Source organism: Portunus trituberculatus, chromosome 17, assembly GCF_017591435.1.
Source record: "Portunus trituberculatus isolate SZX2019 chromosome 17, ASM1759143v1, whole genome shotgun sequence".
Lineage (NCBI taxonomy): Eukaryota > Metazoa > Arthropoda > Malacostraca > Decapoda > Portunidae > Portunus > Portunus trituberculatus.
In genome coordinates this window covers 9,018,667-9,034,846 of record NC_059271.1, presented here as the reverse complement: position 1 = coordinate 9,034,846, position 16,180 = coordinate 9,018,667, and the positions used below count along the sequence as shown (strand labels likewise).

Below are 16,180 nucleotides of genomic sequence, written 5' to 3'. Positions count from 1 at the left end.
TAACATAATACAGTATATGAAGTATATATGTGAATAAAAGAAACGAAAACAGTGAAGAATCCAAGAAAAAAATGAGAAAGTAGAGAACATCAAGGTAAAGATAAAATAAATTTTAATCAAACGATAAGAGGAAAAATCCTAATGAAAGAGTTAACTAGACTCAAAAAAGTAATGAATAAAAACGGATCCTCAAAAATGAAAATGTAGAAAAGAATAGGTAATTAGTCAAATAGTTAGTAAAAATGTATAGAGGAGTAAATAAATGTATTGCAATTAGAATATGACATAACATGATGATAAGACGTTATGAAATGGAAGAAAATAGTTATATGAAAAAAAAAAACTCATATTAAAGGACATTAGGCAGTAAAATATGAATTAGTGAAATAAAAGAAATTAAATACATGAAAATGAAAAAAAAATGTAAAGTAGCAAAATCATTATGCTAAAATAAAGATTAAAAAAAAGTCATCGTAGTAAATTAAGTAAAAATATCTCTATCAAAATATATGTTGATACAGAAACATTAAAATAAGGAACGATAATGAATTCATAGATATGGAGTAGGGAAACATGTGACTGAATGAAGCAAATAAATACGAGGTCATTAGAGCAAAATACACTACGTTATATAAAAAAAGAAATACAGTAAAATATGACATGCTGAAACTAAAATATTACATGAAAGTAACAACAAATAATAAAGGCGATAAATAGTGAAAGATCCGAGCAAAAATTGAAAAAGAAGTGCTCACAGTAAGATATATGATAAAGAGGATAATAATAAGTAATGCCATACAGTAAAATGTCACATAACGAAATAAATTAATGAAACGAAAGTAACAAACGATAATGACATCAGACATAGAAAAAGAAAATAAAGTATAACCTCTTCAGTACCATGACGTTTGCATATTCATTCTGCTTACCGTTCAGTGACTTTATACAGCTTCAGAAAATTATGCGGGGGATTAAAATAGAGAAGGCTGTGGCCATTAACCCTTTGATCTCCGTAGACCCCTCCTAATGTCAATAAAATAATTTAATCGAACACAAATCTCAAGGTAAAAATGTGTCCCAGTATTGAAGGGGTTAAAGTAGAAGGGTCATATACTAAGCGTGAACAAATTAAGGGAAAGTGGTGTGTGCGGTGCCAGCTAGCCATTCATCACCTTGGAAAGAGATGACGTTTACATAAAGGAAAGCTAATAAACCGACCAAGAAAGTGACACCTAAGAAGAAAAAAAAATAAGAATGGGAAAAAAGAGAGAGACTAAGAGAGAGAACGAAAAGAGGGTGGCGTTCTTGAGAGAGAGAGAGAGAGAGAGAGAGAGAGAGAGAGAGAGAGAGAGAGAGAGAGAGAGAGAGAGAGAGAGAGAGGGGAAAGGATGAGAGTGGCAGAGAAAGAGAATGCGAAGGCAGAAGAAGCAGAGCAACATAAAACCAGGGGTTGGGATGCTGCCTGACATCTTAGCAAACACCACGCCTTCAGTACAAACAGGGGCTCTTCTCCCTCCTGGAGCGGACGAGGGAGGAGATAGAAAAGGCAGGGGAAGTATGTGGGTCTAGAGGTAGTGTAGGTTCAGGCGGGTAAGGAAGGCAAAGAGGATCAGGTATAAGAGGAACAGGGTGAAAAAAACAACGGATGAAAAAGTAGTTAGGAAGGAAAGGTATGTGAAAAGGAATGTGAGAGAGGATGGTAAGAAGGATAAATGAGGATAAATGATTAGAAAAGGAGAGGAATGTATCGGGGAGGAGAAGGAACAGGGAGAGTTATGAACAGGAGAGATATAAGGAAAGTGAGAGAAAAGGGAAGAGCAATGCAAGCAGGAAAGATGGAAGGAAAAATAATCAGAATAGAAGAAAAAGAAGAATTACGAAGAGAAGAAATATGGAACTTATAAGGGAAGAAAGATACGAAGAAGGGAAGAGTAATATTAGAGAGAGGAATGGAAATAAAGAGAAAATAAAGAAACGGAAGAATATGAGGAAGAAATGTAAGTGAGGGAAAGAAAAACGATGAGAGTAAAAATAGGGATGGAATAAGAGAAGGGAAGTGAGAGAGAGAGAGAGAGAGAGAGAGAGAGAGAGAGAGAGAGAGAGAGAGAGAGAGAGAGAGAGAGAGAGAGAGAGAGAGAGGTCAGAAGAATGAAAAGAAAGAGATAAAAGGTAAAGAAAAGAAAAACAAGATAAATATGAATAATGAGTTTAAGGGTCAGAATGGAGAGGAAATGCAGAACTGGAAAGAATACGAGAGAAAGAAAGTGAGAGGAAGGGAAGAAGAATGTAAACGAGATGGGAGGTAAAGGAGAGAAGGAATGGATGAATATGATAAAGGAAAACGGTCGAGAAAACAAGGGACAATTCTCTCTGTGTGTCTGACATTGGCTGGATTTGCATTGCAGGTGAGACAAATTGAACCCGTCACAAATCTTATATATCTATGTTGTGATCTTATATTCTCTCTCTCTCTCTCTCTCTCTCTCTCTCTCTCTCTCTCTCTCTCTCTCTCTCTCTCTCTCTCTCTCTCTCTCTCTCTCTCTCTCTCTCTCTCTTTGAATGTTGCCAATTCCGTATTTTTTTTACTCTGTGCCTCTAAACTAGGGAGGGGAGATAAAGACGCTCCGGCAGATATTATGAAAGCAGGAATGAGCGAACACAATTGAGGCTGGTGAAGTAACGTGACTGATTCGCATCAAATAACACTCCCGGGTTGTTAATCAAGAAAGGCTGTGTTTGTTTCCATTAGGTTTCGCACCATGCTGAACATACGAGGCCAGCGTACTGTGGAAAGAGAGAAAAAGAGAGAGCGAGAGGTTGATTGATTTATGTGTTGTAGTAAGTGTATGGATAGATTGATAGATAGATAGATAGCTTGATAAATAGATGGATAGATTGAAGGATAAATAGATAGACAGGTGGATAGCTTGATAAATAGTTACATATAGAAAAATAGAAAAGTAGGGAAATAGATAGATAGATAGAGATAGATAGATAGGTAGATATTTTGATAGCTGGATAGACAAATTCGTAGCCAAATGAAAATTATTAAAAAGAGAAGTACACAAATCGACAGGTAGATTAAAAGATGCATAGATATTTAAGTAGATAGATAAATAAATACATAGGTAATTAGATAGTTAGGTGAAAAAGATAAACAGGTACATAGATGAATAGATGGATGTATGGACAGACAAAATAATTACATGCTCATATACATGAAGAAGACTTATATAAAAAGCTAAAAAAAAAAAAAAAAAATAGACATATAAAGACAGATAGATAAGTAGTAGGGTAGATAAAGTACACAAGCAGATAAATGGGACCTAACAAGAAAGTGGTAAAAGATAAAAAGAGAACTTGAAGAAGACTTTTACAAAACTAAAAAAAAAAACACAGAAAAAATAGATAGATATAAATAGACACATAAGCAGTAGGATAGATAAACAGAGAGGCAGATAAATGGGAACTGATATGAAAATGATAAAAAATAAAAGAAAAAAGTCACTCATTAATTCAGTCATTATTTTTCTTTCACCAATACCGTTATCAAAGTAATTGAAAATGATGGTAGTAAATACAGTGAAAAATATCATAATCTCACACAAAAGTAATATTAGTCTTTTTACAGCAAACTAATTGTGTGAAAATCAATTTTAAAAAGCTGGAAACGTGCAGCAGCAAAGTCAGCCGTCCAGTGTTTGTCTGTTAAGGGAAGCATGAGCATGGAATTATTGGCAGACAGTGTTTGTTCAGAGGGAAAAAAGGAAGGGTCGGAAAAAGGGAGGGAGAGGCAGACAGAGAAAAGAAAATAGAGAGGGTAGAAATTATTACCTTGCAGTATGCTTTTGATAGTGAAAGTTTTGTTATATATATGAAGGCTTGGAAGGAAGAAGGGAGGCAGGAAGAAGAGGGGAAATATAGTGGTTGAAATTTTGATGTAGCACTATTGAAGATGTGTTTAAAATACATATTTCTTGATAAAGTTTGCCTTCCTTGATTCCTGGAGGAAATATGGCAGCCAAATCAAAGAAAGAAAATATTTAAGCTGGAATTGAATTGTTACATTATTTTGATATTGGAAATATGTGTTAATATTTGAAAAGTTTGTCTTATTTAGTTAGAAGATTGAAAACATTTCTGTGATCCAAATTTCAAGTTGATACATGAGCTATCCAAAAACACAAACGTGGCACCCAATCATAAGTCAGAGGCGGCAAAACACCTCACATAGTACAGTCTACGCTGCATTAGATATGACAGGATAAAAAGGAAGCGCAGGAAAACAGTCACCCTCTTTTTTTCTCATGTAGTATTGCTATTGTTACCAGCCTTTACAAGCTCACTGCAGGACAAAAGCCTGTCTCGGCCTTCTCCACTCATCTTTGCTAACTTTTCGTCTTTCCAAATTACCACAACAAATTCTTTTAGTTTTTCATGTTTGATTTATTTACATTCTATGGCGCGACAGCTGACTTGGATTTTACCTCCACCTCTTGTGTCGTGTTTGTCTTTGATTTATCTCTTTAATGTGTTAGGAAAATCTAAATCTGCGTTTGCTTTGCGTTCTTTTATCATCCATATGCTTCCAATTAGCGAAGTAGCCAATTAGTGCATCTCGCCGGAAGTCACCGTGAAAGGAAGCAGTGCCAAGCTGTGTCATGTTCTTCCTGCAAAGCGTTTGATAAGATCTCTTTGTTGTTCTCTTTTCATTATGGGCACACTATCTCCCATGGCTGAATTAGATAACATTTTCCTCTCCGTACCGTGTTCTCTTCATTTCCTATCATTCCCTTGTCACCTTTTGTTCTTCTGACATGATTTTTGTGTGTTTCGTGATTCTTGCTTATTTTTAGATTGCCAGGTAAGACAACATTTTATTCTACACATCCACTTATCTTTTTTCTTCCAAACCTCTCTCTCTCTCTCTCTCTCTCTCTCTCTCTCTCTCTCTCTCTCTCTCTCTCTCTCTCTCTCTCTCTCTCTCTCTCCCATTATGGTTTTCACGTGTTCTTTCGTCCTTTTTCATCGTTACTGTTTCTCAAATTATTCATTGATTTTGTTTGATTCTCTGAAAATATTCATTGAATGACTTAATCTCTCATAGTATCCATCCCTCTCAACGAAACACGCAATGGTTATTCCTGCTGCGTTGCAAACATGTTGACTCTCTCTCTCTCTCTCTCTCTCTCTCTCTCTCTCTCTCTCTCTCTCTCTCTCTCTCTCTCGGCCTCCGGATATGTTTAACTCTGAAAAATGTCTTTCATCTTCTATTTATGCGTCTTTGGATTTCGTTTTCATGACCTTTAATGTTAATTTTTGGGCTGCAGTGTTAGGTTACTGAATTAACCATTGTTATCAATTATTAGTTTGGCTTTGCTTTATTATTAACGGAACAGAGAGAGAGAGCGAGAGAGAGAGAGAGAGAGAGAGAGAGAGAGAGAGAGAGAGAGAGAGAGAGAGAGAGAGAGAGAGAGAGAGAGAGAGAGAATACTTTAACATATTCTATTATTATTTATTCGTAGCCATATGAAAATTCGTGGATTTACGCAACATAAAAAAAACTGCACTCCTATATTTTGAAATAATTTTTCTATCCACTAACATTTAAGGTGCAAGCTGCGCGAGTGTGTGTCTATACATTCATCTACCCATATGTATTTATTTATCTAAGTGTTTTCTATATGTCTATTCATCTATCTATCTAATATTAATGTATCTACCTACTCATCTACATACATACCTACGCTCACACACACACACACACACACACACACACACACACACACACACACACACACACACACACACACACACACACACACACACACTTCGTTGTATTTACACTGCTGCAGAATGGCGGATTAGAGATAAACTGATGTTGTTCTCCCTCTCTCGATAGATCCACTTATCCAGTTTACTTTCGAACTAATGGATTTTCACACGACTTCCACATTCGAGCCCTTATGAATCTCATTATTTATTCATTTATTAAGTTGATTTATTAAGAGTATAGTCATTTCATATCCTTTATTTAATCACTTTTAGCGACCATCTGTTTCTCTGTCATTGGGTATAGGGAGTGCCACATGTACGCCTCATGGTTTCTGGAAGCTTCTTTTGATAAGTATGTTCTAATGCTCTAACCAAGGGGTACCATGTTGAGTATATCTGCTTTATCCATATAGCTTCTTGGTTTATGTTCTTTACATTTCTTTTTTAGCTTTAATTTGCTCATGTTTGTGTGGTTTCTTTTCATTGGTCTTCTCTCTTCCAGCGTGTGTTTTTGTCAGACTGAGAGAGAGAGAGAGAGAGAGAGAGAGAGAGAGAGAGAGAGAGAGAGAGAGATAAAGTACCAGAAATTATGACAGACTAGAAAGGAAGGAAGAAAATATGACACGTTTTTCGATATTGTTTAGAATTGATAATTTCTTTTGATTAACAGCTTAGAAAAATTAACACGGTGAATATTCTCCCACTAATAACTAGACAGATGTACATATTTCGACGTACAAATACCCTAATCCACTTTGGTAATACTGGCACTCATTACTGCGTAAGGAGCGTGGGCACTGTAGCAACGTGTGTTAATTATAGTATGTTGGTTCTTGTTTTCTGGTGAGAAAAACTGTTCCTGGAATTGTTTTCTCGTTTTTAAGTGGAGGCCGGCTTAGACAGAGAGAGAGAGAGAGAGAGAGAGAGAGAGAGAGAGAGAGAGAGAGAGAGAGAGAAACTGGCACACACACACACACACACACACACACACACACACAGAGAGAGAGAGAGAGAGAGAGAGAGAGAGAGAGAGAGAGAGAGAGAGAGAGAGAGAGAGAGAGAGAGAGAGAGAGAGAGAGAGAGAGAGAGAGAGAGAGAGAGAGAGAGAGAGAGAGAGAGAGAGAGAGAGAGAGAGAGACCAGGTGGATGAACGTGTTAATTAATCGGCTCTGATCTAACTTCACTGAACTTGTCACTGGTGGAAGGTGAATGTCAACAAGAATCACGACGGATGAGCGAAGGGACGATCTCTTCCTTTTTTTGTCTCCCTTATTATGCAAGTCTCTCTCTCTCTCTCTCTCTCTCTCTCTCTCTCTCTCTCTCTCTCTCTCTCTTTACGTTATCTTTTTATCTTTTTCTTCCTCAATTTATTTCATCTTCTATTCTTCTATTTCTATGATGCTATGATTTTATTGTCTGTTGTTTTATAGTTTTTTTTATTTTATTGATTTATTCTTTAAGTATTGATTCTTTCTTTTCTCTCTCTCTCTCTCTCTCTCTCTCTCTCTCTCTCTCTCTCTCTCTCTCTCTCTCTCTCTCTCTCTCTCTCTCTCTCTCTCTCTCTCTCTCTCTCTCTCTCTCTCATTTAGCCGTGTGTATAATGTGCATAACTTACAATATACACGTAATCAAAATCGTACTTATTATTTCATTGGGATTTGTACGTTTTCTGTAAACATGAAAATTTATTCGCTACATCACACTGAAAGAGAAAGAATTGGGGCACAAAAGGAAGATAAAAATTGAAACAAGAGAAGAGTTATACCTTGGAAAATATTTGGCTACCTTTTTCGAAGCGACTTAAGTTTTTTTTTTTTCTCTCTCTCTCTCTAGTTACATTTTATATTCTAATGTATGTATATATCACTTTTTATCTCCCTCCGGTTCTTTTGGAAATCACAACCCAATGATTACAGAGTGTGATGTAAGCAAGAGTGAGGTGGGTGAAGAAACCTATACTAAAAGAAAAGGCTCATGCGTCACTTAAAGTACATTAGTGACAGGTTTATGGTACGCGATATTCCTCTGTGAGCTGATCCAAACTACTTTTTGATTCTGTCATAATTGGGGCCTTCGTGATTCTAAGGAAACATAAAAGTGTCAGGGTGGGACTTCATTAGTTTACGTGCATGCTCTAATACAAAGAAAAAATGTGCATGTTGGGCTGAGAATTTGTCCTTCATTGATGGTGTACTTCTGGCTCGATCGTTGTGTCCGAGGATGACGTAACTAGCGTGAGTTATTGAGCACTGGTGTTGAATTCTTTTGTGGAATTAGAAAAGATTAAATGTTTTGAGAGAGAGAGAGAGAGAGAGAGAGAGAGAGAGAGAGAGAGAGAGAGAGAGAGAGAGAGAGAGAGAGAGAGAGAGAGAGAGAGAGAGAGAGAGAGAGAGAGAGAGATAATGTGTGTGTGTGTGTGTGTGTGTGTGTGTGTGTGTGTGTGTGTGTGTGTGTGTGTGTGTGTGTGTAAGTAAGTAAGTAAGTAAAGGTTTATTGCCCATTAGCATAAATACATTTGAGAAAGACATATTTACAAAAGAAAAAACAGTGGCAGAGACTGTCAAGCCGAAGCTTCCCGACAGTCACATTTATGTACATAACTATGATTATTGTTTACACCAACACTAACTGGCAATATTTTAGGTAAATTGCCTAAAAAATTATTTAAGGTAACTAGAATAGTAACAATAACAACCATATCTAATAATGACAAGAACAAACCTAAGCAAATCACAATAAACATACTGCAAATGCAAAAATGATCAATGATAATAATGATAATGAAAATAATGATAGTAATAACAGTGATACCATTACTACCATTACCATCATAATAATAATAATAATAATAATAATAATAATAATAATAATAATAATAATAATAATAATCCTGTTAATAACACAATGCTATAATTATAATACCAGTAAATGAAAGAAAATAAGACTAAACCTAACACGAAAGGAAATTAACACCGCATACTACAATACCACATTAGAAAATACATTTATAAAAATCTGTTTGTTATACATGGTAAAGGCAAAGAGGAAGGGAAAATCTTAGATAGAAATGTTTGTTTTGCATTTAAATGTTAAATTTTAAATATCATGTATTTTGGCAGTTATACAAGTATGTCTTCAAAGATTTTTTAAAAGTGGACAAGTTATCATTATAAAGAAGTGTTTTTATTTGAAAAGGTAATGAATTCCATATTTGTTTAAAAAGAGTCGTTCTGAATTGCGGGCACTCGAGATTGACATTATTGCCCCGAATATTGTATGATGTCTGTACCAATTTGAAAGGTTGAGCGCCAGAATATTATGTAAAGTACTTATAAATACTTAACAATAGGAAATGTTTATGAATATTTGAAAAAAAAAAATTGTGTTCATTATATATGTTGCGTGTTGATTGAAACCTATTCAAATGAAAAACACATCTAAATATTTTATTTTGAACAATAGTTATTTTCTTAATGAAAGACTGCCAAGTACACGCCCAGATTGCTACGCAATAGGTGAGGTGGGGATAACAGAGGGTGTAATAAATACTAGTGAGTGATTCAATTGTGAGACTATTACGAACTCTAAACAAAATACCACACATCCTTGTTAATTGATTTCTAACAAAAGAAATCTGTTTATTCCAATTAATATTTTCATCTATATAGACACCCAAAAATTTTGTGAATTCTACTCTGTTCAATGTCTTTCCTGCAATAGTAACAGAAAGAAACTCATGATGTACAGAGCGATGTACAGATGTGTGTGTGTGTGTGTGTGTGTGTGTGTGTGTGTGTGTGTGTGTGTGTGTCTCGAATTGAATTATATAACGGAAGAGCTGTTGTATTCAGTATTTGTATTTATAATCTTATTTTCTTTGAGTTTTTTTTTCAGAATCTTTCAAGGTTAAATGTCGAAGTCATTTAGTTAATTTTCATTCAGTTTGTGTGTGTGATGGGGATGTAATTTTCTTGCATAAAATGTTTCGGAGTTGCAAAGAAAAAGAATGTTTGTTAAATTTATCGAGGTATAATGATCACTGTGAGTTTTGTGAATGCATTCTGTTGTGTCCGTATACCTTCCCATCAGAGTTTGTAGAAAGGTCAGTATGTGGCGAGGCGGGCCCCAACGAGCGAGCACGGGATAAAACTGATGTGTAAATGGGTTGTTTGGGTGGCAAAGAAATCATATTTTGCCTCATTGTGTGGTGATAAATGGACGGTTCTTTAGGCATATTTTATTGAAACGACCTAATTCTTTTCGGCCCAAATGATCAGCACACACACACACACACACACACACACACACACACACACACACACACACACAGCAAGCAAGCAAACACGCAATCAAAGAGACAAACACTTTACAGCATACATAAGCCTAAAAAAAACCCTCAAATCTGTGAGTACACCTTTTACTAGAAAGGATGACATGTTTAGAAAATAAGCTGATTATGATGGAATAATATAACAATGTACATGTTGATTTGCGTAAAAGAGATTATCAGTCGCATACTTAAATTCACATTATGGACATCTAACACTGATGAAGAAAATGACCTTAAAATATGAATATTTATTATATATTCTCATTCTAGTAGTGAATTGCATGAAAGTATAAATATTAATGCTTATTAGGGTATGAATTTGTGTGTGTGTGTGTGTGTGTGTGTGTGCCAGCCAGACAGCCAAACACTCCTTTTGAGATGCTCCAGTATTTGTTTCTATTTCTGGAGGAAAAACACAAGATAGAGCCATGACACTACAATGAAAGGTCTGTGAATGTCCAAAGAGCATTTTGAGATATGAAATATTTTGTGGAGTGTTGTAACTTAGTCGTAGTGGGCTCTGAAAATTGAAAGGGAAAAGTCAAACCCCCTCTCGACTTTGTTCTCCCTGGTCGCGCATGCGCAGTCGTGGGTGTCAGAGTTTGATACATGTGTAGCGTCTTATGATGTGATAAAACTGATTACAGACTTTCATGTGTTACAGCAATGCGGTTTGCCATCCGACCATGCCCCAATATCTCTCACTGCTTCATGTAAGAGTGTGAACCTTGATCAATTGTACGAGAGGGCAGAGGCGTTAGGAAGCTACGCGGTAAGGCACAACCGATCTACCGCATGTAATACATTATCAAGAAGACCTGTACGATTTTCCAGCATTAATGAACAATCTTTTGTGAACTCTATTGCTGATGTAGATATTGATGTGACCAGTATTACTGATGTTGACAGTGTCATTACCATGTTATCTAATGAATTATACAATTGTGCTGCTAGAAGTGTAGTAAACATGTCTGATCACATGGAATTAAGAGATGGTCATTTAGGCAAATGGGAGCGATTATTGCAGGATAAGGATGATGCAAGAGTTTGGCAAGCCATTGATTGGAATGAAAATTTTGACAAGGGGAAGCATGAATGAGTTGAGTACCCCAGTGATGAAGATTTCAAGACGCATTTTGAGAGAATATTAAACCCAGCAGATGACCAACAACAGATAATTGAGATTAGCACAGATGTCAATATCCCGGTTCTAAACAACCCCATTACACAAACAGAAATATGCGATCAAATTCGAAATATGAAACCAAATAAGGCATGTGGACCTGATGGAATTTCTCCTGGCATTTTTTCTATGTTGTCCATACATTTATGTTTGATGTTTGTAACCCTCTTCAACAGAATTTTTATTTGTGGTGAGTATCCCTTATCATGGACTAAAGCAAAAATATTTACCATCTACAAGAAAGGTAATAGGTTAAACCCAGACAACTACAGAGGCATAAGTGTGACTAACTCGATGGCTAAGTTGTATGACATGATACTATGTAATAGATTATATCAATGGTTTAAACCCTATCGGGAGCAGGCTGGTGCTCAACGTGAGCGTGGGTGTCTTGAGCACATTGTTACTCTCCGGTTATTAACTGACACTGCAAGGAGAAAGAAAAGAAGTTATTTGTGGCTTTTATTGACTTCTCAAAAGCTTATGACACAATGCAAAGACCAAAATTGTTTATGACTTTGAAACGCTTGGGTTGTGGGATGGTGATGCTCGCTGCTGTGATTGCTATGTACCGCATTACAAAAAGTATTCTAGGTTGTGCAGTAGTCACATCGACGGTCGGAGTGAGGCAAGGTTTGCCAACATCATGTCTCCTGTTTTACATTACATTACAAGGGCACTGGCCAAGGGCAAACAAAGTGTTGGAAAAAAAAAAATCCCGCTGGTTGCCAGGCCCTGTTAAGAAGAAAGTAGAAAGAGAAAAAACAAAAAAAATCTAAAAGGAGGGTCCAGTTAACGTAAGAGGTGTCTTGACACTCCTCTTTTGAAAGAGTTTAAGTCATAGGCAGGTGGAAATACAGACACAGGTAGAGAGTTCCAGAGTTTACCAGTGTAGGGAATGAAGGAGTGAAGATACTGGTTAACTCTTGCATTAGGAAGATGGACAGAATAGGGATGAGAAGAAGTAGAGAGTCTTGTGCAGCGAGGCCGCAGGAGGGGGGAAGGCATGCAGTTAGCAAGTTCAGAAGAGCAGACAGCATGAAAACAGCGGTAGAAGACAGATAAAGATGCAACATTGCGGCGGTGACTTAAAGAATCAAGACAGTCAGTTAGAGGAGAAGAGTTGATAAGACGAAAAGCTTTAGATTCCACCTTGTTTAGTAAAGCTGTGTGTGGATCCCCCAGACATGAGAGCCATACTCCATACACGGGCGGATAAGGCCCTTGTACAGAGCAAGCAGCTGGGAGGGAGAGAAAAATGGACGAAGACGCCATAGGACACCTAACTTCTTGGAAGCTGATTTAGCAAGAGTAGAGATGTGAAATTTCCAGTTTAGATTTTTAGTGAAGGATAGACCGAGTGTGTTTAATGTAGAGGAGAGGGGAAGTTGAGTGTTATTGAAGAAGAGAGGATAGTTGTCTGGAAGGTTATGTCGAGTAGATAGTTGTAGAAATTGAGTTTTTGAGGCATTGTTTGTGATATATGTTGACCAGTTGATAAAAATGATGAAGCAAAAATGTAATCAAGAGAAATTCATAGGCTGGATACATATGTTGGTGTACATGGTCGATATAGTGTTACTAGCAACAACAAGGGATAATATGTTAAAGAAATTTCAAATATTGTGTGAATTTTGTGAGGAATATGGCATGAATATTAATGTGAGTAAGACAAAGTTTGTTGTGATTAATGAGCAAGCAGGTGACGCCGAGCCTATAACCGTGAATGGTCTAGTGGTGGAGCATTGCAACAGTTATGTGTATCTTGGTTCACCATTCACGTGCGACGGATCGGTATCATCTGCGGTAAAGTTACACGCACAGAACAAGTTGTGTCATGTGCTTAAGTTTGTCTCCTTCATTCGTAAAAATAATGACATCCCCTTCATTGTGAAACGCCGATTATTCGATGCCGCCCTTGTTATCTTTGTTGTATGGATGTGAGTCTTTGGTTGGCGCTAACATTAAACCTGTTCTGAAACTGTACAACTGGGCCATGAAGGAGTTCTTAGGGGTACGAAGATCCACTACAAATTATGTTTGTTATGCTGAATTAGGGTACCCCGCCTTGCCTGACCTTTAAGTCAAAAACAACAAATTTTATCACTTTGTGGTCGGAGAGACGCGACATGGTTGATGACTCTTTGTCTTTTACCCTCAGATATGTAATGTCCTTAAACACGACAGTCGGAAAATTTGTATCATATATGGTAAATAATGATATTCCTATCCCAGGCCAGTTGATGTAATGTGTACAAGACTATTAACCCTGAGTACAAAGTTCATGATATTTATTGTAAAAGACAAGTTATTAATGATAGGCACAGAATCTCGTTTACACGCCTCAGAGTAAGTGGTCATAGTTTAGCCATAGAGAAAGGTACTAGGTGGAATAGGCATGGACGTGGGCGGCTTCCTCTTGAGGAACGTTTGTGTGTGTGTGCCGTGTGGAGACATACAAACGGAGCAACATGTAGTAGAGGTGTGTCAACACACACAACACATTAGAGACCACTATCAATTTGCAAGTTGGAGTCAATTATTTGCTAATTTTACTAATGTAACAACATGTAAGATTGTACATGAAATTCTCAGTACCTATACATAAATGTTTATTTATTTATTTTTTTTTTACTACGAAATACATTTTATCTCATTGGGATTTGTGTTCTGTTTATGAATATCTATAAATATTATTACGAGAGAAAAATATAATATAATTCATTCTTTAGTTACGTGTTTACGTTTTTTTTACGTTTTCGTAAGTGTTTAAAATTCTGAAAGTAATTTTTGATGGACTACAGTTGTTATTGATGTTATGGTTTATTATTTTTGTTTGTTACTAAATGACGTGTGGTCAATAAACATCTATCTATCTATCTATCTATTTATCTATCTATCTGTGTGTGTGTGTGTGTGTGTGTGTGTGTGTGTGTGTGTGTGTGTGTGTGTGTGTGTGTGTAAGTGCTGCATTAGTAAGGGAATTAATTGATGCATTCCAGATATTCCAGATTCACTCTCGCTTGGCTATTTCAGACCAGCCAGAGGGCGTGACGCATAACAGTTCCTGTGTTATCCGATTGGTGGAAAGTTGTAATGTGGATGCGTGTGTGAGTGGCTGGGTGGATGGATGGGTAAATCGGTAGGTACTGGACGTGGTGACTGTCAATATTGCTTGTGAAGAGGAGGCAGATGGGGAGTGTGGATTGAAAAGGTGTTAATAGCGACATGAAGCAGAATTATCTACTGTGGGACTATGTTGTTTTTGTTGTTCTTGTTGTTGTTGTTGTTGTTTGTTGATTTCTCTTGTTTGTTGTTGTGGTGATAGTGATAACAATGGTGATGATAGTGTTGACTTGATAGCAGTGATGTTTTTGATTGACTGACTGATTGATATTTTGGCGTACCACCACCGACGAGGTCATGGGATACAGATAAAATGAAAGGCGTATTCTGATTACAGTGATGGTAGTGGTAATGGCGGTGGTGGCGGTGGTGGCGGTGGTGTGTGGCAGGCAATCATCGTAGTGAAGGGTATTGAAGGATGATGATCGTGAATGAAATAAGTGATGAATGAGTCTTTCCCGTAGTGGATTCTCAGTTAAATGACATCTCACTTAGAGAGAGAGAGAGAGAGAGAGAGAGAGAGAGAGAGAGAGAGAGTTTTTGGAAGGACCAACGCCTCTTCCTCTGTAATATTGAGGTGTCAAGTGAGTAAAGTTTCATATGATGGGTCTCTCTTAGTCTTGTCCCCATGGAGGAGCGCCTCTCTCCTTGCTCACTGCTAAGAATATTACTGGTTGAAGTATGTTACAGGGTGGTATCTGAAGACGATCAAATAAATAATAAAATCACGATGAAAAATTTTTAACCTGTGCAGTCACGGATATTAAATGTACCCCGTTAAAAAACATTAATTATAACAGCGTTTCAATTTACACTTTGGAATTATATACTATTGTAAAAAGTCAATTAATTAAAACGGCAGTGAAAAATTAACTTTTAGTTGTTACCAGTTAGTACGTGGAAATTAGTGGTGGTGTCACTCACAGCTCCCCCTCCGCTTTACTTCGTGAATATCCTCGTGTATACAGTACATACAGTATAAGCGCAGCATCGATCGCCCCGCCACTGTGAACTTTACAAGCATTTATTCAGTTCAGAGACAGATATTCGTTCCGCTTTCAGCCTGCCATCCCCGTGGCATCTCTGAGTGACTCCTCAACTGGATTCTCCCACAGCTAAGCTCTGATGAACACCAGTTACTACTAAGCCAACAAATCCCCTCAAAGATGGCGGGAAACAAGCTGCCACTGTTACTGTACATCCCGAGGGAGGCAGACAAGAATGACTTCTGTCTCCAGGCCTAGCGTCACTCAGGTTGGCTGAGCGAGATGGAATGGCTGAAGGGAGCGTGTGTAGCACGGTAAGTTTTTCTTCGTTCTTTTATTTTTTTTTTCAATCTTTAAAGATCTTGTAGTAACACGGGATTGAGTTTCCAATGAAGAGGTGTTTAAATTGTGAATTGTACCCATAAGGATTTTTGTTTTCTTTTTATTATCAAAATTGGAATTCCTCTTACTTCTCACAAGTATTGAAATTTATAGTGGTTTTTATTCGTATACTTTGAAAAAACAAACAAAAAACAAAGAGACAAAGACTCTATGGAATAACAGCTACTTTGTAAACATTAATAATTTTCTCTTCTTTACTGCAAATATTTGGTTTTAGCTGTGGTCTTGCAGCAAACGTTATTGTGGCGATAAATGTACACACAGAAAGTAGGTTGAAAGTAAAAGCAGATAGAAAATATATTGAAAACGACATTATGCTCCATTTGGAGTCAGTATAAGGAAAAAATAATTGTTTGGTTTTCTCACCAAGAACAGTTT

At 36.9% G+C, this 16,180-nt stretch overlaps 1 long non-coding RNA gene across 1 annotated transcript in view; it reads left to right on the top strand.

Moving 5' to 3' along the window:
* The window catches only part of LOC123505009, a 37,657-nt gene that overhangs the window by 13,348 nt on the left and 8,129 nt on the right, over positions 1-16,180 (top strand). The window contains exon 3 of the long non-coding RNA XR_006675018.1: positions 15,530-15,714. This is a non-coding gene — a long non-coding RNA (uncharacterized LOC123505009). The remainder of the gene's footprint in view (positions 1-15,529; positions 15,715-16,180) is intronic.